This window comes from Anser cygnoides, chromosome 3 (genome assembly GCF_040182565.1).
Source record: "Anser cygnoides isolate HZ-2024a breed goose chromosome 3, Taihu_goose_T2T_genome, whole genome shotgun sequence".
Classification (NCBI taxonomy): Eukaryota; Metazoa; Chordata; class Aves; order Anseriformes; family Anatidae; genus Anser; species Anser cygnoides.
Genome location: NC_089875.1, coordinates 80118372 through 80143329, shown reverse-complemented (window position 1 = coordinate 80143329; position 24958 = coordinate 80118372). Strand labels below are relative to the sequence as shown.

The following is a 24958-nucleotide window of genomic DNA, read 5'->3' as shown; positions in this document are numbered from 1 at the left end:
TTGGAGACTGAATTAGGCAACACGGTAATTCCTAAATCTTGACTTATTACCAAAGGCACATTATTATTTTTTATTATTATTTATTTTTCAGCCCAGTTTGAGTCTTGATGGCATTCTTATTAGCAGGGAACAATCTGTTTACTGACCCTTCTGTGATTATGGCATTTTCAGTATTCTCTGTACCTTTTTTTTTTCTTCTTTTTTTTTCATGAAGGTAGCATTAAAAGCTAAGAAGAGCTAATATTGCATCATGTAGCCTGACCTACGTTATTATTTATTGTTTGATATTCAGCTTCATAATCTCCTACCTATAAAGGGTCAATGTTAGTATTGTTAACTGATCACTCTTGCTTTCAGCTTGGGAAATCTGAGGTGCTGTTACTGCATTCAGTTTTGCTCTGTTTTGCAGCCCCTAGTTGACAACAGGTAAAGCTTTTCCCATTCCCAAGAAACCAAGTACCTCATGTGAATAGCTTGCTTGTACAAGCTTCCTTTGTCTGAGGTCTTCTCACTCAGCAGAATCAACACTATAATAAAAATGTCAGTTTAGTTTTTAGTATGAAATGCTTGACTTTTCTTTAACAAGAGAGGAACACTCAATGTTGAAGCAGTCATGAAAGAAAAACTCTTTTCATGACCACTAGAATAAGTGGACAGGGACAGTGAGGCAGAAAGCAAAGAGTGGGAAACTGGCTTTCCTCCAAAACAAGAAAAAGCTACATTTAAGGACATAATTGAATGATTTGGTATTCCTTTGAAGAATTAACACAGCATAATATTTTTAAATGAATAAAAACTAAATATATGATAATTCCATGTCATATATATATATATAAATGAATGTTTGAAGTGTTAATGGATGAATTTACAAATATTTTAGATGAGGAAAACAAGTGACAATACAACTGCTGTCTGGGTTTAAAACTACAAACACGCACACAGGGCCAATTATCTACAATGAAGTAGCGTGAGAAAAAAAAAAAAAGAAAAAAAAAAAGGAAATGAGAAAACTTAAAAAATTAACATCTTGTCAGCATACTGACTTCTCTGCTTGCTTAATAGAAAAGGGTGTTATCAGTTTTATTTCCTTTGAGGATAGGGAAGAAGCTATTATAGTGCAGAATCCCTTGTGCCTATGAGAAGAGAGCTGAAAATAGATTGAAAAATGTGTGGGAAAAGCAGGCATAATCAAAACTAGTTACTCTACAGAAACATTTCATTTTATATATCCCAGCTAATGATACATTTTACACATTTTTCTGTTTACCTAAAGAAGCTGCTAATAGTATTTTATGTAAGCACAGAAAGGAAACTGAATTATGGCTAGTTTGTAGAGAACTCAAATTCAATAATTGTTACATAAAGCATGCTTAAGCAAAGATATTCAAACCCAATAAAAAGGGGCATTCCTATAAATACAAACGGTGTCTAATTAACAGAGAATCATAGCTGAATATGTGACATACCCTGAAGGTTAAGTATTGTTTTATGTGCCTGGAAACAGGCGTGGGAGGCAAAAAATAAGATCTATTCATCACTGAGGCACAGTGAAACTTGTCAATAACAACCTCACAAAGGCCACAACTTTCATCATCTTTATAACTGATGGCAGCATAACGTAGGATAATTAATACAAAACACATCTCCTGGGGATGAAGGTTTGTGGTTAGGAGAGGTGGATGAGGCTATCAAGTGACTTGCAGTATTTATTTCATTCTAAACATGATTTTTTTCCTTTTCATGAGCACAGCCACGTGCACCCACATATCAGAAGTCTGTGTGATGCCCAGACTGGAGAAGGACAAGGTCGAAACACGTTTTGGGGATGATAGGAACCAAAGAGGGAATTTGACTCTGACTCACCAGAGAAGCAGACATTCCTCTGCTAATGATTTGGTCTTTTTACAGCAAGAATGAGAATGAAATATTACTTGAAGAAGTATTTAGCAGGGAATGATGAGAGGAAGGATTGGGAGAGGAGGAAATAATGGAAACAAACATGTACGCACAAATACAAACTCACTGTTTCTAACTCAGCCTTCTTATTCTTTCTCATTCTGTGACATGATCACAGAACCACAAAATACTTGAGGTTGGAAGAGACCTCTGGAGGTCATCTAGTCCAAGCCCCTTGCTCAAGCAGGGACACCTACAGCAGGTTGCCCAGGACCATGTTCATATGGCTCCAAGGACGGAGACTCCACAACCACACTGGGCAACCTGTTCCAGGGCTCGGTCACCTGCACAGTATAGAAATGCTTCCTGATGTTTAGAGGGAACCTCCTGTGTTCCAATTTTGCTCATTGCCTCTTTTCCTGGTGCTGGGCACCAATGAAAAGAGCCTGGCTCTGTCTTCGTTGCATTCTCCCTTCAGGTATTATATACACTTTGACAAGAGTTTTTCTGAGCCTTCTCTTTTCCAGGCTCTACAGTCCCAGCTCTCTCAGCTTCTCCTCATAGAAGAAGCGCTCCAGTCCCTTGATCTTCTTGGTGGCTCTCTGCAGGGGGGTGCTGATGATGTCAAACAGACCTACTGTTTTTCTCTTGATTTTTTTTTTTATGTTATTGCCTAGGATGATTCCTTTAGCTGCTTTCTCCTTCTCTTGTATTGTAATGTATTTTCACTGCAAGTTTCCTGATGCAGTAAGAAACATTATAGCAAAGAAAAACATATGACATGGAAAAGTGATTGAAGAGCAGTTGGCAATGAAGAAGGGAATAAGTCAAACTAGCATTGGGGAAAGAATAAACACAGAAAACTGTCCAGACAGCTGATATCTGTCTCCTCTACTGCTACTGAATAAAGATCTTGTTTTCATTGGAAGTGGCCAGGAAACCAGCACAATCCCTCAGAAAAGTCCCAGGTTGTCTGCTCTTTTCCACAAAGTATGAAACTACCACAAATGAATTTAACAAGCTGGGGAATCTCTATGAGATCCCAATTTTTTAAATATATTTTGTATTTGGAAAACATTTTTTTAAATGCTATTGGATATAATTGTTCCCCAGAGACACGTAGTGCTTGATTTGCTAGATCTGGTCAAAGCATTGATTGTGCTGCTGTAAAATTTAACTTTTCCTGCATCCCATCATGTAGAAATTTCAAATTACATCAGTCCTGATTTCCACGTCTCAGCTTTTATTATTGCTAAGTGCTTGTTATGCTTTGTTTCTGCTTTTCAATGTAAATACATGGTGGGTTTTGCTTTACCCTGTTGTAATAGTATTGCAGCACACTTTCCCTTGCTACCACGTAAAATATAATGTGAATGCAGCATCTTTGACCCAAATTACAATTGTTTTGGTTCTTTGAACAGATGGAAACTCTGGATGACAGAGTTGGAACATCTGGAAACAGATGTATATCCTCTTCTAGAGGGACTCCTCAACTAAACCAATGCAAATGGCAAGTTAATCTAATGTAAAAAGAACAAACATACTGTTTTCTTTAACTGTCATCCTCTCCCAAATACCCCCAATTTTTCATTTTCCATAATTTGTAGCAGTCTTCTCAAAATCACTGGAAATGGAAGCAATCCCATCTTATACAAAATGTTATAGGATGTATTCCCATTCGTGAATAGCTCTGTAACATATTGCCAAAACTTTGGTGATTAGCATATATTTGTAACATTAGGATAGGATAGGATAGGATAGGATAGGATAGGATAGGATAGGATAGGATAGGATAGGATAGGATAGGATAGGATAGGATAGGATAGGGTAGGATAGGGTAGGGTAGGGTAGGGTAGGGTAGGGTAGGGTAGGGTAGGGTAGGGTAGGGTAGGATAGGATAGCATGGCATAGCATAGCATATAGAATAGAATAGAGTAGAATAGAGTAGAATAGAGTAGAATAGAATAGAATAGAATAGAATAGAATAGAATAGAATAGAATAGAATAGAATAGAATAGAATAGAATAGAATAGAATAGAATAGAATAGAATAGAATAGAATAGAATAGAATAGAAAATGGAATAGAATAGAATAGAATAGAATAGAATAGAATAGAATAGAATAGAATAGAATAGAATAGAATAGAATAGAATAGAATAGAATAGAATAGAATAGAATAGTTCAGTTGGAAAGGACCTACAAAGGTTATTAAGTCCAACTGCCTGACCACTTCAGGGATAACCAAAAGTTACAGCATATTTCTAATATGCTGTATTAGAAATAAAATAAATTTTTCCTAGTGTCCAGTCTAAACCTCTCCTGGTGCAGCTTTGTGCCATTCCTGCACATCAGGACATCATTGGTTACCAGGAAGAAGAGACCAGCACCTCCCTTTCTGCTTTCCATCCTCAGGAAGAGCAATGAGATTGCTTCTTAGCCTCCTGTTCTCCAGAGCAGACAACCCAGGTGTCTTCACCCTCTCCTTCCAGCCCTTTTAAAAGCTTCTTTGTTATCCTCCTCTGGGTGATTTCAAGTATCTTAATACCCTTTTAATATTGTGGAGACCAGAACCGTACAAAATAACCAAGCTGAGGCCACAACAACGCTAGATATAGCAGGAGAATCACCTCTTTTGACCAGCTGGCTGTGGTGTGTTTAAATGCATCCCAAAATACAGTTTGCCCTCCTGGCTGCCAGGACACAATACTGACTCGGGTTGAGCCTGCTGTCAACTACCACCCCCAGATCCCTTTCTGCTGAGGTGCTCTCCAGCCACGCGTCTCCCAGTCTGTACCTATGTCCAACATTACTGTGTACCAGGTGAAGAAGCCAGCATTTTCCTTTGATGAGTTTCATGCCATTGATGATTGCCCAGCACTTCAGTCTATCTAGATCCCTCTGCAAGGCCTCTCATCCTTCCAGAGAAACAACAGCACCTCCCAGTTTAGTATCATCAGCAAACTTCCTGAGACTCATTCCACTCCTGCATCCAGATCATTGATAAAAATGCTGAACAGAACTGACCCTAGAATTGAGGTCTGGGGAACACTGTTAGTGACCAGCTGACAGCTAGATATAGCCCCATTCACTACAACTCTTTGAGCTCTATCGTTGAGCCAGCACATCATCCAGTGTAGCATGGACCTGTTTATCTCACAGTTGGACAATTTATTCAGAACACCATAAGGAATGGTATCAAAGGTCTTATAAAATAATAATAATAACAACAACAACAACAACAACAACAACAACAACAACAACAACAAAAGAAAGATTACATCCACTGCCTTCCCTTCATCCAACAAGCAGGTGACATTATCATAGAAGGTGATCAAATTACTAAGGCAGGATTTTCCCTTCATGAACCTATGTTGACTATGCATGATAATAGCTTTGTTCTTCAGATGACTTTCAGTAGCAACTAGGGTAACGTTCTCAATACTTTTCCAAGTATTGAGATTAGACTAACAGGTCTGTAGTTTCCTGGGTCTTTCCTCAGGCCCTTCTTGTAAATTGGTATAACATTGGCTAGCTTCCGGTCAGCAGGGACTTCCCCAGACTTCCCAAGAACTTTGTTGAGAGAGGTCCAGCTATAAGATCCACTAACCCCTTTAGTACTCAGGCCCCATAAACTTATTATAGCATAAAGATCCACAAAAGCTAACACAAAAAAATGGTATCTCTATTACTCAGTTTTCAGAGTGTTCTCCTGCAGAATGTCGCTGCTGGAGAGACAGGAAGGAAGTTGTGAAGTTCTCATTGATTTCAATGGAGTAAAATTTGATTTTTTTTGGAAGATCCAAAATTCCATAACAGACACCTGACATAGGAGAGGATATTTACTCTTCCAGACCTTCAGAGCCTCTTGTCTGAGACTGGAAGTAAAAAGCCTACCACTTTCAAACAACCTTCTGAGATTTACAAGAATTTTCTGACAGATACATCTGTACTGCTTGCCTAATAATAGCAATTGTCTGCATAATTGGGAGCATAAAAAGAGGTGGGTAAGCCTTTGAGGAAAGCCAATTAAGCATGCAAACACTGCTTGTAATTGGTACATAAATTTAGGTATTCTAGTTGCATGTGTATTTCCTGCTTAATGGTGATATTTAGTAGCTCAATACTTTCTCTGCTTTGTATCCTTCCAAGTTTAAAGAAGTGATCCTTCAGTGCATCTGACTCTACATAACTTCTACAGGGCCATATATCCAAAATCAAATATTGCAGGGGTAAATCACATTCTATAACACTTTGAAGAACATTCAAGGAGCAGCTGTACTGTGACGAAGCTGCACTGAAAAAAGAGTTGGCTGGCTGTTAGCCAGCAATCTAAAATTATGTTCACAGCCTTTTTTATTGAAAGTGATGCCCATACATACCATAAGATATTTTTAGAGTAAATACTAAGTTAGGATGCAGTCAACATGTATGGTGACAGTGCTGTTTACTGTTTTTTATTGCTTTTTTTTTTTTTACAGGTAACAGATTTAGTCCCCATCATTATAACTCTTGATGGTAGCTGTCCCATTATTTTGTGTGTAGGTTTTTAATTGAGACATTATCAGTTGATAAATAAATGTTCCACTAACAGCTCAGTAATATCAATTATCACTGCATGCAATCATTAATATAATAATCTCATATGCATGAATAGTTGCATTGCTATTAAAAAGTGTGAAAATTGGAAAGTTAGAGAAATAACAGAATGTCAGTTTTATTTGACTGTTTGTCACAGCTGACATTCTATGAATTTGCATTCTACAAGGATTCACAGGAGTTTGTTGTTTGGAACATATCATTGCTATAGCATTCTCTTATGGTTTTCATTTCATTTGAAAAATACCTTAATAGTACTTGATTGTTGCATATGTTTTTATTTTCAGAGTGAACAATATATCAATTGCCTCTTTTGGAAATATAGAATCTCTTTTTAATGTTGATGAATGTGTAGGAGAAAAGGACAAAACACATATGCCAGAATAATAATAAAATTTTTGATTTATAAACCTGGTAACAAAATAAAAAATAAAAAATGTTATAACTAATAGTGTTTGACTGAGTCCTTACAAGATCTTTTTTTATAGAAAGAGGTCATGAATCAGGTCTGAGGTTGCAATCCAAATTTCATCTGAATTCAGAACGAGTCCGGAACCTTAATTAACAGAAAAATAGAAGTTTTGCAGTTTGAATTAAAGATATAATAGGTACTTAGTAGAATTTAGTCACTAAATTATCAATTTTTTAATCATTCTTCAATGTATGTCTTTTAACTTGCATGTTTACTCTGTTATATTCGTAAAAAGTAATAACAAACCCTCTCATTCTATTCTTTAATAGGCCTCTTAACTTTTCCCAAGAACAACCAACCCTCTTCTGATCATCACACTAAGGCTTTTCTGATCATTTTCCTGATAGAATAAATTTTACATAAATAGAAGGGATCAAAATCGATACCAGATATTTCGATGCATGTGTGGAGGGAGCTTGACCAGGGAGACTTTTACTTCCTAAGATATAAACATTGCCTGATGAAAACAGGAAAAATAAACTTTTTTTTTTCAAACTCAGACAAATATAATGGCAGGTTTCTCATGGAAAGGGTCAAACCCAAAGATGGTAGACAAATAAACAGGTGATCTTCAATTACAGTTCTTCTGGTACCTAGAAAGGGAAAATAAAGCTGTATCAGGTGTTATACAGATGTTACAATGGCTGCTATAACAAGGAAGTTTTTGAAAGCATATGTTATAAAGTAGACTCCAGTACAAATAGATTTTTCTGATATTAGTCCTTTGAGACTGATGTTGCTATGACTGATAGGAATGAACTAAAAAAAAAATAGGAGACATCTAAACATCTGAAAGAAACTTATTCTCATTTATCTAAAAGTGCAATAAAGTATAAAGAAGTATCAGAGATGTGAATAGTCATGTAAGAAAAAGGACAGTAGTAGATTTCTACAGTAACTTAGATTTCTTTCTTAAAGGTAGAGTACAGCATATTTTGACTTTTCCTCCTACATTTTTTCCAAATTACACATTTTTGCAATTTGCTTTTCTGAGGCAAACTTTGTATCACTGAAGTTAAGAGTAAACTCTTTTCAACACCTCCATTCAATCCTATGGCTGCTTGCAACATTAATTAAACCATGGGTCCCATCTGCATCTAAACTAAATGATGTTATTCACTATCATCAATGCAATCAGGATCAGATTTCTTATACTTAATTAGTGAGATCACAAAAGCTGCCTTCTTAGCAACATTTACTCACATCAAATTACATTTCATGGTGTAAGAGAATGTGAAAAGGAATCTTAATCTGCCTACATACATCCCAATGATGTTATGTTTTTAAACACAGGACTGAAAAGCAGAGTTCTTTTTTTTCTTTTTTTCCTGTAGTAGATTATAATAGACAAAAGGCTTATTTTTATACTCTTCCAGAAGATTAAGTATTTCAGAGATCCAGTTTTGACAAACTATAATTAATATCCATTAATGTATAAAGGGAGAACAGAAAAGAAAAGGAAAAAAAAATCTTTTACAGTAGCCATCACTTTTTCCCTTGAAAATACTTGTAAAAACAAGTTTAATCCATTACTCTCTTTTTTGATTTAAAAATATTGCAAATTGCAAAGAAAAAAAATGAGTTGTGCAAATAAAGACATCTGAGAGGGATATGTATATTAACAAACCAAGTTTCTCATTGGAGATCCACTCATTGCGGTAAGCAGACAGTTCATTTTTCTGAACTTTCTGACACCTGTTCAAACCCTTTGAATATCACCAACATGCAAATCCTGAGCCTAGTGGCCATTCCAGATGTTCTACACTGAGTATGTGGTCTTGATTGCTACAAAGCTGATCTCCAGAAGCTATGCCATACCTTCTGGAGCCTTTATGATACTGCCTGGTATTGGCAAAGACATTTCTGTTGCTTTCCAAAACACTATATTATCTGAAATGTAAAATCTACAATAATAACAGTAATACAACTAAAGCATAAAAATACCATAAAGCACGGAGTAACAATTTTATGGCAAAATACTCTTTATCGAGCAGATGTAAAGATAAAACTGAAATTGATATCTTTCATACTTTCTTATTACAAAATTGTTTGCAGTTCACTACAAACTTAGCAGAGCAAAGGTTTTAAATCAGAATCTAGTGACTTATATTTTATCACATTAATCAATTATTAAATAATTATACATTGTACTGAAAAATTAGTAAAAAAGAAAGGAAAGTAAAATGTCATTCCAAAGCTTTCTACTTTAAAAATACATCACCACAAATCCCTTCTTTTCCTTCCCAGTTATTATTTTCTCCGGGAATCTGGTTTTCTTATAGGGGTCTAGATACCACCAATCCTTAGGTTTTTCATATTCAGAAGCTTCCTGTATAAATAAGCATTTATTCTGAAGTGTATACCATCAGAAACTCAGCTTTGATAAGATTCCTGGTTGCAGTGCCTTTGCAGGTTACAACAACATTGTATGACAAGAGGAACAGTCTTTCTGGTAAGAAAATTGTGAGCTGTGATGAATTTTGAGCTCTTCCAAGTACTGTAGTTTATGCAGTATCATTTCCATTCTCATCAGCTACCGAATCATATTCAAAGTTGTAAGGTTTTTCTAAGTCTTTAATTGGCCAGAGCTTAGAGTATCTAAACTGAAGTCCCCAAATGAAAACAGTGACTGTCGATTTTGTTTTACTGGAAAACAGAAACCTTTGCAAGGAGGGTAAATCTTGTTAAATAGAAATGAGTGCTTTTGCTGGGGCCACTCTGGGACTGAGAAATCAACTTCTGCAGGAGGAACAAGTTTGAGTGCCACTTCCCTTTCCACGTGCAAATTGGATTTTCTTAACCTTTCCTTCTGTAACATAAACATTTAGATGAACAGTCAGACAAGCATTGTATATTGTAAAACAAAACATTGCACAGTAGACATATCTTCCCCTGGGGAGAGGAATGAAAGAATAAACATGTAACAAGCATTAGTCACATTGCTTAACGCACTAGTGGAAGGCACTCAAATATTCATTGTGACTAAGCTATAAAGACTTATATAAAATGTAATAAATGTATTAACTTGTCAAATAATTTGTTGCATTCTGCATCAGCCTGAGTTAGAATGAATTTTAAGAGTAGTTCCATGTACAGTGCATTTCAGCTGAGTTGGAAAAGGCTTCAAAATCTTGTCAGAAAGACAATTTTGCATTTGCCTTGCTAAGCACAGGTATAAAAAAAGTAATCCTGATCTATTTTTTAATAGAATTCCATAGTAGCACCTGGAATTGGCAAATCATCAGTGGTCATCCTGATCGACAAACAGCAGAGAAATACCCTGAAGAGAGACCGGGAAACTGGTCTCCTCCTCCTCATCATCATGTGGCTGTTTCCTAGCAACCTTTCAGTATCATCTCAGATTTATTTCCATTTCCATAGGGACTGAGGCAAGAGCAGTTAACAACTGTAGCACATAGACACAATCAGCCTTGGAAAGGAGAACAGTCAGTGGAAGCTGAACAGAAGGAAGTCAGAGTTATTTATAAGTTCAGAAGAAAGTTCTTGGAAATATTTGCCACAACAAAAGTGAAACTTCTACCTCTTGTTTAAAGTTCATATCTACAGTCAGTCCCTTGTAGTCTGTAGTTTCCAAGCACTAGTTCCTCCCTATACTTAACTCTTCTTTAGATATAACCACTAATAAAAACCTCTACTCTCTTCAGTTGGCCTGGGAAGTATCTTTCCACCTTGCTCATGGCTGGCCCTGGTTACACAAGTGTTTTATCTCTCCTGTTAATTAGACAATAGTGTAGGTATGGTGGGCATCAGTCTCTCAGAGAAACAGATTAGTACTGAATATTTTAAGAAGCTTCTTCAGCCATATGAATTAGAGAAAGTAAATAAGCCAGTTGCCATTTGACTTCGATGCCATACCAAGGCAAACTGATAGTCTCAGCATTTTTCTGGGCATGGAGTAGTCTGAAACTAGGATATTGAAAATTCATCAATGATTACAGATAGACACTGTGGTTTGTAACTATGCTCTGCTGTCAGAATTAAAGTTTCTGACATAACGATAAAGTTTATTTGTGCTGAAGACAGCAATTTTGCAGTCACTATGTTCTATAATACAGACTTTTTTTTCTGTCTAAAGTGTGTAGATTTTTTAGATTTGTTTGTTCATTGGTTTGATTATTTTGCTTCCATGAAATGTTTGTCTTATTCTCTTCACTCAATATCCCCTGACAGATTATCAAGCTGCATCACAATTCCTTCCTCAGACCAGTCATTGGCGAAAGGTGAAGCATGTCATATCTTGCCAGGAGTGAATCCAATTTGTCACACTTTTCTATTTTTCCTAACTATTGCTTGTGTGGTGTCATCTTTAATAGAATTTAACTTCTGATGTGGGTGCTGCTACAGTCACTGAAGTTGTTCGGAATCTTGATGTCATAACCTGTAGGCACAAACAGGGACCTTGAGCTGTCCCCAGAACTGGAGACAAGGGCTGGGCGGACAAGTCTGCAACATGCATCTGAGCACACTTTAATCACACTCCACAGGAGGCTGGTGATACAGAATTAATTATTTGACTACCCAATTTAGGGGCTTACATGTGTTTCACAGATCAGTATTGCAGAATTTTATGCAGTCTCCAATGCTCATATGGTTCTGCACATTTCATCTTTGTTGAATGGCTGAGGAGTTTTAGCAGAGTTGCTTCAATGGCTTGAGGAGTAATCCAGATGTATCATGCATCTGTGCAGTGCTTCATTTCAAATGTGTGAAAAATCACACATTTTAGGCTTAAGTTTATGTTTCAACTAGTATTTATTTGTATTCATTATCTGTATTCATATATCTAAAGTGCAAATTATAAGAGTGAGGTTTTATAGAAGACTTTTGCCAAGATGAAGAGCCTTGGACACCTCTTGCTCCTTTGACAATTTTGTTTTTATTACTCCCTTCACTTTGCAACACACCTTTGAATTGCCTGTTGTGCCTAATCACTAAATCCTTTAAATTGGTAGGGACCTCTTGAGGACATCTAGTCCAACTCTGAGCAAGAGCCAGAGCAAGTTGTTCTCAACTATGTTCACTCCGGTTCTGAATAACTCCAAGTATGGAGGCTCCACAACCTCTCTGGGCAACCTGTTCCAGTGTTTTACCACCCACACTGTAAAAAGTGTTTTCTTGTGTTCATATGTAATGTCACGTTGTCTTTTTTTTTTTTTTTTTTTTTAAATTTGTCCTCCTTGCCTCTTATCCCATCAGGGGGAACCATTCTAGAAACTGCTCTGGAACAGTAAGTCTGTGAGGTTTAGCAGTGTCAGAGTCCAATACTATCTGACCAGGTTCTTTTAGGTATTTTACATAATGAGGATTTGATGTTTAATTCAAAATTTACTTATTTGGAGATAATCTGACATTACACTGGATTTTGATTTACAAGAGTGTTACAGCAGTGTACTGAAATAAAAAATACAAATGGAATATAGCAACTAAAACGTGCAGTTGGATCACAATACAAATGTGATTCCTGTTACTGGTCTCTATATGTTTGTTGTCATGATGCTGGGCATCCCCTGTTGCTGTAAAAGGCTATCTGTTTTGAAGCCCTTTGTTCTCTTCAAAGTTCATTTCATTGGTTGACAGTTTTCTTATTCTATGCTGCACATATATGCTTCCCCCATGCTGATCTGACTATCTCAGGAAGAGAATACTCTCTGTTGGTTATCTCTGTGAAAGCCATTTATAGAACCAGTTGGTTCACCCAACTGATATAACCATCACCTAAAACAAAAGCCACCCTGCAGTCCACTTTGTGTTGAGATAAATTAGTCTTTCTTTACCATAACTATGGTCACTTCCTGTACTCTTCTCTAAGTCTTGAGCACATCACTTACGCTCACCTCCTCAGAGCTGTCTTTCATTGTAAGGGTTTGTAGATCTGTCACAGGCAACATGGGGCCATTGTGCTCCATACGGGAGGTGACCCATAGTCATCTGTGGTCCTGGGATTCTAGGTGTCCCTGCTTGAGCAGGGGGATTGGACCAGATGCCTGCAGACATCCCATCCAACTTCAACTGTTCTGTAATTATGAGACCTATGAGACCCAGTTTAGGGACTTTGCCGAGAGCTGGGTTAGCATGATGGGGGGGGGGGGGGTGGGGGGGGTGAGGCTTGGAACAGAATAGCTGCTAGCCTATGGGTAAGCAGGGAGTATTAGCAGAATCTGACTGAGAAACCCTCATACACGTGTTCAGTCCCTATGGCAGTGTTGGAGTAGTGTGAGGTATGGGCAACTCCTGGTTCACAGATGGAGTTTTGAGTTCAGCAGGACCTGTGGGACCACCATGGACCAGTCTCCAGGGTTTGAGAAGTTCTGAGCTCACTGCCACGGTGCTGCTATGACTTCATCTATGCCAGAGCACTGGGCGCCAAGGGCAGACATCATAAAGGTGAGCAGTGGCTGCAATGGTGGCATGTGGTCCCAGGCAAGCCACGCAGGGTGGAGATGACAACAGGCCCCGTTGACAAGCTGGTGAGCCTCAGCCAAATCAAGGTCCAAGGTCAAGCCAGGAAATCCAAACAACTGTTCAGGGACAAGGCTGGAGACTGGTACTGCTGCAACATTATTGGGATTAAAATAAGGTTGTGGGTCATGAGCAGAGTGGAGGTAGCCCAAAGAGGGCTGGATAAGGACAGTCAGGCCTGCTAATGGTATCACAGCCCTCAAAAGGAGCCTCCATGACACCCAGCTTGCTTGGGGAGGCGTCATGAATAAATAAAGATAATTGGCTGGTGCAAAGTAAAAGAGCATTCACTAAAGCTGAGGAAAATTGTGAGCAATACCATTTCATTTGCGTTAACCAAAATAAACTGTTGAGTAAAAGTAAATGATAAGAAAATGTCTTGTAATGGCAAAATGATTGAGTGATGTCACTGTAGCTGCAAGACAGTCTCATTACCAGCATGATTTTGTACCAGCTTTACACAATAACTATTGAAAGACTTCCAATATAATTTAGAAAGTTCAAACACCCCTCTCTTAAAGTCCACTGGATTTTGCTTTAATAGTTTATTCCCCAGGGAGCTGAATTATTTATTGATTTGTTAAGGAGTACAATGATCTAAATGCAAGAACTGGAGTGTATGTAATTGAGATCCAATTGGAGGGACATTAACCTACGCACTAAGTTTAAGTGCAGACACTTAAATTGGCCCCCAGATTAAAAGAAAGTCTTTTTTCAGTTGGATTCTTTCACTGCCAAAAAGTACATTTTAAGAACGAAAGGGCATAACTTGATCTTTTTTTTTTTTCAATCCACAGATTTTCTATCTCATTCTAAATTGGACAAAAGTAACAGAGCAATGGAATGTGTTTTTGAAATGACCCAATGCTTGCTTATTTAAGACTGTAAACCCAGACTGCATTCCAAAATACTGCTTAAAAAAAATAGCTAATATGATTCACTATTGTAGCTTTCCCAGCATGTCACAGTAGAGCAGAACTACTAGGAGAGTCAAGTGATGAAGGAATTTCAAGACCTATGGAAAAAATATTGAATCAGTATGCTTTTGTCTGAGTACTGGGAACGTTCAGCACATTTTGTTTCAGTCAAGGACAGAAATTTATTGTAATTGGTATTCAATTAAGCTTTGAAAGTAACTTTTCTTTAGCAGGACTGGTGTTCTACCAACATAATCTTATACTATCAGTTCCTTTGAGTAATTAAGAGTAATTAACTGTTAAACTACCTCTTAAAAATTAATTTCTCTAACTGATAATGGGAGCATCTTGCCCAAAAGAATGGACTATACTTGAATTGTCTTAGCCTGGAAATGCCACCTTCTTCCAGTGTTGTGAGTAAACAGTGAAAAAATATTTAAGCTTTTTAAAAGTAAAGTGATAGATAATTTTCTCATCTGTCTGATTTGCACATGATATAATTAGCTGAATTTGAAATTGAGCCATTTTAAGTCTCCTCTCTTCAAATTAAATATTGTCAGTAGGTTTATATCCCTCTAAATGGTTTGTGAGTTATATGATGATGCTTGCTTAGGTGCTGCTTCCAAAGCTACTAGGAAGCATCCAAAGCAGTAACGTGTTGTTAGGATTTACATGTTCTACATTGCCACTTATCTGGACACAGACTTATGATTTCTTATATACCAATGCAAGAGTTAATATAATATCCAACTCAGATATTTCACGATTCTATGATAGAGATTGCTAACTGACTACAACTATGTGACTTCCTACTGGTAAGTGATTCTTAATGTGTGAATGTCGTCAGCTTGCACTGAAAACAATGCCACTCCATGGAAGACATTAAAAGTGGGCTTAGATATGCTGTGCTAAACTTTTTTTTCTGTATTTCCGTCTGTAATTCCATATATACTTAAGATAGAATCTGATATCAATTTTTTTTGTATAGTGTCCTACATATCTATTGGATTGTGCAAATGATAATAAAAGTTATAAAAAATCCTTGAAAAAATATAGTGGTTCTTCTCTGCGAGTTCATAGTTTATAACCCCTTATGAACAAAAGGAAAGAACAAACTCAAGCTCAGGGAATAGTGTTATTAAAAGCTTCCCTGTCTCTAATATATATTCACTCTCCCTCCATGTCTCTCCTTTCTCACTTTTCCTCTTTTTGCATTTGTTCATTTTCTCCGTCTCTCTCCCCAGGCTATGCAGTGAGCAAATTTATTATCAGTATAATTTGGACCTACTCAGCTAATTTTGCTGCAAGGTTGCCAGAGACACATAGTAATGCTCTTGTGCATGATCACAAAAATGTTTGTAGTTTTTTGTTGTTCTAGCTACTGTTTTTAAAATATTGACCTTCTGTAAGTTTGAGGCAGACAAAATGAGAGTTAATTAGAATCTTGGAATTCTCACTATCTGGACCCAAATTTAAACCACTGTTATATGGGTTGTAGTTAACAGAAACTTATTCCTGTTTTGTATTTTTTTTATGGAGAATTGGTTGCGTGTTGTAGGGCCTCTATTACTCTTTAGTAAAGAACAAATCCATTTTATATTCCACAGCTAACAGGTTGGTTTGGCTAGTAAAAAACTGTAAATGCAAGTGCTTCTGTGTTCTTAAATCTGGTTAGAGAACTTGCTTGTGCAGATTTTTAGTGAATGTTGAGATAAGCACTCTGACTAGCACTCTTCAGATCTGTATATTTCTTTGGGCTGAATTGTATTATGTTTGCTTTGAGTTCCAAAGCAAGATATGAGGCAGGATTTTAGCAAACGCTTTTTTTGTTTTTTAGGTAAATAGGAGAAAAATATCAATAGCAAGATATTTGTAGATGGTTTAAGAGGTCTATATATGTTAGATTTGCTTTACTTTAGTTTAATTTTGATTCTTTAGGACACTTTTTCCAAGCTGAATTTTAAACTCTCAGATTGAAAAGCAATGGCAGTGTTGGGTCCTGTGTAGCTTAATGATATTGTTAATTTTAAAACTAGTCGGGATTTTAAAATCTTTGCATGTCAGGTATAAATGACACTTTTTAAAATATTGGATAACATGGAATTCAGCCTCAGGAACTGCCCTAAAAGAGCTGGCTATTATCTGTCACACTTTGACCTTAGAACCTTCTACAACTACCTTAATGATGTTTCGAAAGTGTAGGGCCAAAATTGTTATCATTGTATTCATGCCTGGAAGATATGTATGCTTTCCTTCAAACACAATAATGTGATGGAGTTAGCTGACCAGCTTTCAGAAAGTGACACCCTTCCTCCCCTTCTATTATACTTTTCTCTATTCTCTGCATTGTTTCTGCACAGTTTCAGTATTGTAACAGGGAAAAAAAAATCATAACCAGAAGTCAGTGTCAGTAATGACTCTTCAATAGCACACTTACTATCATTTTCATATGGGTAACAAGTGATTTTTGCTCTTAAGAATTATAAAGATAAGAATATAAAACTGTAAAGCACACAAGTGAACTAAGATTTTTTTTCATCTTTCTACTTTACCTTTATATTACTTACCAGGATTATAGGTTAAAACACCTATTATGGAGAATCATGTTTCAATGAGAATAATAATTTTCAGGGATATTTAAAGAAACATGACTTCCTGCAAAACTATATACTAATATATCATACCAAACTGTAGTCCAGCTATAATGAAATCATATCTTATTTCCTTCCAGCTTAATTTGCAAGCTTCTAGGGACCCATTGCCATTCTCCATTCTATAAGAACCACTTCTAAAAATAAATAAAATCTTTTGGCCAACCCCCTGTAAAATGGAATAGTTTCAGAAGGAAAACATGAGATGGAAGCAGTTATTGCGGTCTCCTGAATCCTGGTGACATATTTTAAGAAATTATCATCCTTATTTTTTGCTCCAGATTTTTCTGCCCAAGTAGCAGAGCTAGGAAAAGTGAACGTATATTATTCTCTTGGTCCATGACACCCTGTGGCACATCGTATCATGCTGAACTGAAATTAATGGATTTTACTTTCATATTATAGGCTATGAACTGTGGCAACTGAGAAGCCAATGCACTTCCACTTTTCTTGTCCATTCCATTTAGCAATAACATGGCCATAAGTAGGTCAATACATACAGGGAGACAGTAACATCTTAAAAAGCCACTGTAAATTGGTTAGAGCCTTTGCTCCATTGTGACATAATGAAGTGAAAATAAGGCTCAAGTCCCTGTTACAATAGCTAATGACTAATACAGAGAAGGAAGCATGAGCAGTAAAGGACCTATCCCAAGAACAGTACCTTCAGTAAGCAGAAAATATTGGTCACCTGGGAGCAAAATAGCCTGCAGAAGAAGTTTTTTACATGCACAAATCCAAAACAAGAAAAAACTTGAGAAGGATGGGAATCATTTTCCAGTCCATCCAGCAGTATGACAGCTCATAAACTATGTTACACATCAAGAGCCTCATTGAGTAAGACTGGAAAAGAGATGTGCAGAAAGAAGTAGCTTTCAGATAGCTATCTTTTGTCATCAGTGAATACCCTGAAATCCTTGAGCATCTCAGCTAAATTGCTATTTTAGAGAGTACTGTTGCCAACCTCTTCCACGAACTATCATAGCACATATGTATATTAATTGCCAAAGGTGTCAAGTAAATCCTTCTGCATCTTGGTTTCTTAAACTTGACAGCCTACACAGAATGTTTTTACTTCGTTTTAGGCTGCTATACTTCAAGTGAAATAATATACTGGTTTTGTGCCATTGATTTACACCCTGTGTATCCTACTTATGGCAGAAGATTTATGCATTACTGACAGTAGGCACAGACCATAATCATATATTTCCCCCTTTCATTTTAGTGCAGTAAAATTAATATGTCTGATTAAAATGTCTTCAAAGACTGACAGGGACAGCAGTATCACTACAAGAGAGGTTCTCCTTGTGTTTGAAAATTACCTGAGGGGTTTCAGATGCTCTTTTAATTAATTTATAATAACTTCTGAGTATAAGTGACAATACAATATCAAGTTATTGAGACAAAATGCCTGCATGCCTTTTGAATTTTATTCGGTAATTCTACTGGCCTACTGAACAGGGATTGCCTCAGCATATGGCAAAGATTCAAGAAATTTCCAACAAAGAATAGATGACTGAGATGAAGTCTTAAAACTACACTACCCGAGACATTAATCTGTTGGAACATGTATTACTACAGGCCTAATTTTAAAGAATGGGTGTTTGCCCGTCATTCATCATTATCTCTACATTTGAAAGGTGATGCCAAAATTACCTTTGTGAATACATTTACAGAAAGATCTTTCTACCCATCTTTGGACATACTGAAGCTGCCTGTGCAGTGGTGCAAGTATAATTATATAAGCAAAGCAAATAGCAAAAATTGTACATGTGCAAATTTATTTTAAAATTAGATTTCTGGCAAGTACATTAAAAAGGATTGAGAGTACATTAGACTACCCGAAAATAATTGCCACTAAATTTAATCAGTTATGTGGAAAGTGAAGAAGTCAACCCAAGGTCAACTTAAAAAGGAAAATGAATGATTTAAGCAGCCATTGCACAGGACCAGATGGCATGACTGGAAGGTTAAAAACAAGAAAGGACAGAGTTCTTCAAATGGTGTTAATTTATTAATGTATGTATACTAGGATCATGTAAATTAAAGGTTCACAAATTATTTACTAATTAAATTTATTAATTTACTAATTGCTGAAGGGAAAGGCTGAGGAAAGAATGATGAAAAGAGTCTCGAGAAACATATACCTTTTCTTATATTCCTATCAATAAGAAGTCCATACATTTTCTTTAAAACTTTTCATATTGCTTATGGACATTTCCAGATATCTATGCTTGCCCTATTTTTTCTGGAGTATAAAGAAGAGCAGGCAGGCTATGGTTTCTACTCCTGCCACTTCCTGCTATCCTCTTTACAGTGGTCTTCAAGGATGCTTCCCTTTTACATCTATTTATCCTACATGTTAGTAGATAGAGGAAACACTCATCTAAGAATTAAGAACACATAATTTATCTTTGTGCATCAGGTTTCCCTTCAGACTATTACCTCATCTTTTGTTTATCTCATCCTCTCACATCTGTACTCCAGACAACAACCTTCTCTATATTCCTTGAAACTATTCTCAGCTTTGCTGTCACATTATTTTTCTTTCTTGACACCAAAAAGACACTATAATTTAACTACTCATCTATTAATAAATTAATAGCTCATATTTGTGAGGGGCTAAAAGCCAAATGAAGACCAGAGAATTCTGTAAGATCACTGAACGTGAAGCTAATTTTTTGGAAGTTAGGGTATAAGATATGGGAGAAATAAGCATTGTTTGAATAAAGCATGACCAGCAGCACCTTGGTCCTTGACTTTTTCATATGATTAGACCTTTATGTAGGATGATAATTTTCAAGGAAGACCATCTGATAAAGATGAAAGGTAGTGCAGTGGACAGAGAAGTAGCCTAGAAACCAGGAAAGCAACGTCCTTCTGGGTCTCATGTCCCCATCTATAAACAGGAAGTTATAGCTCATTTAAGTAAGTATAATAAGTATAAATACAGTTCAGAAACTATTGGGGAGTTCTGATACAGCTGCTGCACTGTTTGTATGGGGGGGGGGGGGGGGGTGGAGAGTGAATGAGGAAAATATATAATGCCAGGATTTTACAGATAATGGCTTGTCCAATAGAAAAGACTTTTGGTCACTATTATGCAGGTGAGATTGGAGAATTGGCTTGTGATTTAAAAGCCTTTTTATTATTACCAGTAATCTCACCCATTCAGTTCATTAGCTGACTTGAAGTTTCCTGCTAATAGGAGGACATTTCTATTTAACAATGACACCTTAAAAATTAGTTATCTTACCTGAAGCTAGGCTCCTTCCGTAGCGGTTTAGACACTTGGTAAGGGCAATTATGTCTTACAAAGATTTTAAATCATAGGTTAATTCAGGTTGGAGGTGGTCTCAGAAAATTCCCAGTCCAATCTACTGTTTCTCAGGGGTTCATCCTGCTGGGCCTTGAAAACTTCCAAGAATGAAGGCTACACAACCTCCCCAGGCAGCCTGTTCCACAATCTAGCTGTCTTCAGTGGAAAACTTTTCTCCCTATATCTAGCCTGAACCTCCCTTGTTTCAGCCTATTCCCATTGTCTCATCTCAACCTTCACCATTGTGAAGAGACTGGCACCATTTCTCAACGACCATCTTGTAGCTACTAGGGGGCTTCTTTTAGGTCCCTTCAAAACTGCTTCTTCTTCAGGAGGTGCTGAGCAAGCTGAACTCCATCAGTTTCTCCTCACAGGGCGAGTGCTTCAGCCCCCTGAGCATCTTGGTCACTTCTGCTATGCTTTCTTTAGATTACTGATAATTTTCCTGGGCTAGGGAGAAAGGAAGGTAGGAGGAGGAGAAGGACGAGCCTCAAAATTGGACATCTTGTCTCGGTATTGTCTCAGGTAGAGAAGGATAATCACTTTCGTTTACCTCCTGGCTCTGTTCCTGTGTTAATACAGACCCAAAAACTGTTGACCTTTCCTGCTAGGGCACATTGTTGGCTCACATTCAGCTCGCTGTCCACCAAGATCACTACAATATCTGTGTCCTTTTCCACAGAGCTGCTTTCAAGCCATCAAGTCTTGAGACTGTATAATCACAAGGGGTTCTTCTTTGTAGGTGCAGAACTTAATGTTGTTGAATTTCAAAGGTTTGTACTGGTCCATTCCTCCATGCTGTTTAGTACCTTCTAGATGGCAGCTCTGCTTTCAGGTGAACTGATGGGTGTCCCCAGTGTCATCTGCAAACTTGAGAGTGCACTCCATTGACTCCTCCAAGTCATAAATAAAGATGTTAGAGGACAGGTCCCCATTTAGACCCCTGTGGTACTCACTAGTTACTGGCCTTTGAGTAGACTGTGGGCTATTTATTAACTGGCATCCCCTGAGTCTATCCAGCCAGTCAGCTTTCCACCCATATAGTTGTCCACCCATACAGACCATGTCCTAACCTGCATACAATAAAGCTCAGAGACACAGTCAAATGTCTTGCTAAAACCCACACTAATTACAGCCACTGCTCTCCCCTTGTCCACAGATCCACCCACTTTACTATAGAAGGTAATCAGATTAGTCAGGTGTGATTTACCATCTCCCTACCTTGACTCTAGAATTCTACATAGATTACTGCTTAGATCATATGCATTTATACTGCTAAAATGAGATTAAACACATCCTAAGCTTGGTCTTTTATAGTTCTAGAAATTTTTATTCACATTGTTCTTTGTAAACCCAGGACTCTTCCTCACCAACTGTTTTAATACATCTGCTTATACAGCAAATGAAATAAGGAAGTTTCAAGTAAAGAAAGTGTAGCATTTTTTCAAAGAAGTGTTTCTGACAGACTGGATGGTAACTGCATCATCAAGTATCCTGCCAGTTCTAGGCTGGCTCCTCAGTACAACTCAACTTGGCAGAGCTAATATATACACAAAAGCCAATTAGCTATGGGTGAATTTTTTTTTCAAGTTTTCCATTTTAGCTCCCATTAGAGCAACTGATCAAACTCCCATTGCTTTTTGTGGAAACTAGGTTATGTCATTAGAATAATTCAGAAAATCCAGCATATCTCATTTGGTTTTGAGAAGCTTTGAAACTGCAAATCAAACTGGAAATTGGGTTGTTCTGAAAGGAGAGAGGAAGCATTATTTGGAAAGATTTTTCAAAATCCTGAACTAATTCTGAAATGCAGCAAAGAGCATCTGATGGCCCTAGTGAAATAGGACTCCTACAGTATATTTGAGGTGTATTAAGACAGAAAGTTAGAAACTGTATTCATCTAAGGAGTTGCTAAGAACATTTCAAACATCATCACTAATTTCTATCACTTTATAATATCATAAAATCATAGAATCATAGAATGATAGGGCTAGAAGATCATCTACTTCCAAACTCCCAGCCATGGGCAGGGACACCTCCCACTAGCCCAGGTTACCCAAAGCCTCGTCCAGCCTGGCCTTGAACATCCAGGGATGGGGCATCCACACTTCTCTTGGCAACCTGTGCCAGTGCATCATCACCCTCTGAGTAAAGAATTTCTTCCTCATATCTAATCTAAATCTACCCTCTTTTAGTTTAAAAGCATTTCCCTTTGTCCTATCACTCAACTCCCTGACAAAGAGTCCCTCCCCAGCTTTCCTGTAGCCCCCTTTTAAGTGCTGGAAGACTGCTATAAGGTCTCCCTGGAGCTTTCTCTTCTCTAGGCTGAACAACTCTCTGTCTGGAGAGGTGCTCCAGCCCTTTGATCATCTTAATGGCCATCCTCTAGACTCACTCCAACAGGTCCCTGTCCTTCTTGTGTTGGGGGCCCCACAACTGAATGCAGTACTCCAAGTGGGATCTCACAAGAGCTGAGTAGAGGAGAATCACCTCCCTCGACCTGCCAGTCACAATTATCTTGGTGCAGCCCAGGATACAATTGACTTTGTGGACCGCAAGTGCACACTGCTGACTTTCATAGAGTTTTTCAACAATCGACACCCCTAGGTCCTTCTCCTCATAGCTGCTCTCTATCCATTCTCTACTCAGCCTGTATCTGTGCTTGGGATTGCCCTGATACAAGTACAGGACCTTACATTTGGCCTTGCTTAATTTCACAAGGTTCACACATTCTAACCTCTGAAGACTGTCAAACATGTTTTAAAGTGTATAAAAAATAAAAACATTTATTTCCCATTTCTAACAATGTCACATACACGTGAAGTTAAGCTGCAATCAGAATGATGTTTCTAGTATCAGTGCACTATGTGTTATGATACAGAAAATATTACATAATTTTGGTACTTTCTAACCTTTTCCCTCCTGGGAATCTCTGTTTCCACAGTCTGTTGAATAGTTCAGACTAAGGAAATCTTGGACTAAGTAACTTTCTGCTTATCATTGTTAGTTTTCCTTACACTTAGCTAGCTGTAAATTCTATCCCATTTGCAAGTGTGCAGGTGCCATTTCTGCATTAAGACAAACACTCACAAACTACACAACTGTCTTCATAAGATCATTAGAACAGATACTGGGTTAAATTATTTGTGTATATACAGCTAATTACAACAGGAACCAAAAGCTTATATTGTCTCTATACAGGAAAGTTCTCTAGTTCTGTTGTTCACAGGTACAAAGTGTAGGCTGAAAATGTAACTTCTAGCTCTGTTGCTCAAAAGAATGAATCACGAGGTTTAAAGACTCCCTTACAGGAAAATACTTCAGGAAATAATCTGTTTATCAGGGGGAAGATAAAGAGACTGACCTATAATACTCTCATATAAGTATGTAGCAGGAGAGGGCTAATGGATACCATGTTATTTATAACTACAACAAAAAGCAATGTCCACAGTTTATAGATGGGCACATTCAAAATGGAAATATGAGACACAGTTCCAACAGTGAGGGGAAAACAACTATTGGGTCAATTTATGAAGGAAAGGAGTAGATTTTCTGTCCATCATACAACATTTTAAAATCAATATTGGTTTCTTCCTAAAAGGTGTTCTGTAGTCAACCATGATTTATTGGACTTCATGTAGAAGTTATTGGGTGAGATCTTACTGCCTGTGTCACATAACAGATCAGATTAAATGACTGCAGTGTTCTCTTCTGGCCTTAAAATCTATGAAGTGATCAATGATCACTTTACAGGACTGCAGTCATGGAAAAAGGTAATGATTGCTTATGGTCAAATGGAAAGGGAGACACCACGGGATCTAATAGGCCTATTCAGTCAATACCAGCCTATGGAGGCTCCCAGTACTGATAAGGCAAAAGGTGACCATATTTATCTATCTTGTGTTTTCTGCTTTTAAATTCAAGTGTAGTATTTTGTTGTTTTCACTCTCCTGCACAGAATTTAATGGGTTCAGTTAAGATGTCATTTCATTTCATGGAAATAGAAACAAGTACTTGAATAGGGCTGATACTTTAATATATAAAAACACATCTGATTTTCCTTCCTGTAGTTTATGATCACTGCTCTATTTTGCCAGTTTTCTGATCTGTCCATTTCCCCCTGAGTACTATTTCTCTTTATTTTTCTCTGCCCCACATTTTGGACTAACACATTATTAACAACTTTGCACTTATTCAGGAAAAGATGGGTGAATAAAACAACAACAATAACAACAAAAAAGGTTGATGATTGAATGACATCATACCACACTTCTCACAGTCATGAGTTCAGTATGATTTCCTTTGCAGTCTACATAATATCAGTAGTCTCTCTAAGAAACAAAAAAAAATGGTTTTGGTTTTGGTTTTGGTTTTGGTTTTTTTTGAGCTTGGAATTAAAATGCTTTATGAGATTCATTATTCTTTGCTTTCATAAGTCTTTTGCATGTCTTGGAACACAGAGAAGTATTATTTTCTTTGAAGAATAAAATCAAGAATTAGTGTTTGGTTGAGACAGAAAAACCTTGGAAATTCCACAGTCTGACTTTGTATATTATATTTTATTTTAATTAATTTAGCAGTAAATTAGCCTTTGTGATTTCCATGCAGTCTGGGTATAAAAGATCAC

At 37.2% G+C, this 24958-nt stretch overlaps 1 protein-coding gene across 9 annotated transcripts in view; it reads left to right on the top strand.

Annotated features, from left to right (window-relative positions):
- The window catches only part of FUT9 (fucosyltransferase 9), a 119595-nt gene that overhangs the window by 23484 nt on the left and 71153 nt on the right, over nt 1–24958 (top strand). For 3 of the 9 annotated variants that reach the window (XR_010830451.1, XR_007164343.2, XM_013180188.3), the window contains exon 1: nt 13381–13452. The exons of 4 other annotated variants lie outside the window; for them this stretch is intronic. The gene's annotated coding sequence lies outside the window, so the exon portion shown is untranslated. Of the gene's footprint in view, nt 1–13371; nt 13530–24958 lie in introns of those variants that run through there. 2 more of the 9 variants (XM_013180187.3, XR_010830450.1) reach the window with 2 other exon arrangements.